We start from the raw sequence: 2,107 nt of genomic DNA, 5'->3' as shown, positions 1-2,107 counted from the left end.
GGACGCAGCCTTGGCGCCCGCCCGCCTCCTGAAGTTCTCTTTTCATAGCGCAGTCTTAATACGTGTGTGACTTATTTTCATTCAGGTGTAAGGTATGAGGTAGCGACCCAGTTTATTTTCCTGTACATGTGGATAATTATTGAAAAGTGAGTTCTAGGGCTGGCCCTGTAGCTAAGTGGTTAAGGGGCCCTAGGTCCCACATGGCCAAACATGGGATCAACATAGTTTGAGTCCCAGCCCTGGCAGCTTGAAAAACACACTGAGCACATGTACGTGTGTGCCCCAAATCCCAACAGGACAGAGAAATGGAGGAGGAGGGATTGTGGTGTAACCATGTCCCATTGGGGTTGAGGGTGCTTTCACCTCTCCTTCTCCCTGTCTCTGTCTGTCTGTCTGTCTCTGGTGACTGCATCTGTCCTCTGGCTAACAAAATAGTAAAAATGAAATGATAATGAAATTTTTAAAGGTTTTTGGCTTAGGTTGCATGTGCTAGCTGGACAGAAAGACAGACAAGGCGAGGGGAAGAGGGAAATCACCTCTGGGCAAATGCCATGCCGCAACCCCTTCTCCACCATCCTCTTCCCAGGATCTCGGGCACACACGCACACACACCCAGTGTGTTTCAAGTCACTGGGTCCAGGACTTGAACCATAGTCGGTCACGTGGGAGTCCAGCAGTGTACCACTATGCCATTTGTTGGCCCCAGATTAAATTTAAAAAGTGCACTTTCTCCTTTAATGCATAATAGAATATGAGTGTGCACAGGAGTGAGAGGGAGAGAGTGGAGTGCCCTCTGCAGGGTCACGCTGCACCCCCATCCTCCAGGCCTCCGGCGCTGTTCAGTCTTGGGCACTCGGGCATGTACCTGGTATATTTCAGGCCGACTGGGCCTGGGTGTCGAACCAGTTTCCATGTGGGATTAGGTTTTCTCGAGCAGTGCCTCACTTCTGCACCATGGAGCTGACCCCGTTGGTCGATGCGTTATAAAACTGCCTTTCCTCTGTGGGTGTATGAAGTGCAGAGGGTTCATCCCTGAGGAGAGCAGTTGCTGTTGGCCTTTGCCTGGCTGTGTTTCTTTCAGAACTTGACACGAGCCATGGCCATCTTCCCCAAGCCGTGCACAAGCATGTGCGTGTGCGCACAGCGTCGCGCTTCTCATTTGGAGAGGCCCAGGTCCCCTGAAGCTCACCACGTTCCTGATTTCCAGATTACAACCCTTCGTAAAGATGAAAGCCTCGTCTCGTGGTGGAAGTCAGTAGAACTGGGATTTAGCTTTCTGGCTGTTCCCTTGGGAACATGTCTGCTGCCTGAAGTTGGGAGCTCCTCTTCCCCATAAGCAGATCTCAGACCTGCTGCTATGCTTTCCAGCTACTGCAGCTCTTTCCAGCAGTCAACAGGGTCATGACTTTTGTTCTGTTTTTTTTTTTTTTATTTTTTTATTTTTGGTGTGTGCGCTCGCCAGAGAGAGAGAGAGAGAGAGACAGAGAGAATGGTGAGAGAGAAAGTGAGAAATCATCCCCTAGGGCAATGACCACGTAGCAATTCCTTCTCCTGGGATTCTGGGCACACGTGCACACGTGGCCGGTGTGATTTTCAAGCTGTCGGGTCTGGAACTTGAACTGCAGTTGGCCATGTGAGATCCAGTGCCTTACTTACCACCCCACCTGCTGGCCCTGAGTCGTGACATTAACCCAGGAAGGTTCCAGTCACCTCCGCCCACCGCCCTCAGGAGGTCTGGTGAATGAGACAAGGACAGTGTTTGGCTTCACTTTGTTTATTACTGAAGTGATTTTCACGTTTAATTACATGCATATGGGAGAACAAACATTGGATACTTGAGGCACAGGAAGAGGTGGTAATGCTGATAGCTGTCACCCTTGGAGGGTTGGAGCGGCGCCCCCATGGAGCCCAAGCTTCAAAGCCTGGTGGACTAGGGCTGCTTAGGGTGAAGGTTCTAGATTTGGTGGAATGAGAAGTTTCCCTGCCAATCTCTGTGGTCTCTGGACTGAACCAAACTACTTGGCACCTGTTCGCTCCCCTTTCACCGGCCACGTTCCCTGCGCCTCCCACGGGTACCTGGCCCTCTTCTCCCTGTGCAGGCTGGAGG

This window comes from Tupaia chinensis, unplaced genomic scaffold, assembly GCF_000334495.1.
Source record: "Tupaia chinensis unplaced genomic scaffold, TupChi_1.0 Scaffold000294_1, whole genome shotgun sequence".
NCBI classification, from domain to species: domain Eukaryota; kingdom Metazoa; phylum Chordata; class Mammalia; order Scandentia; family Tupaiidae; genus Tupaia; species Tupaia belangeri.
This window is presented reverse-complemented; position numbering follows the sequence as displayed.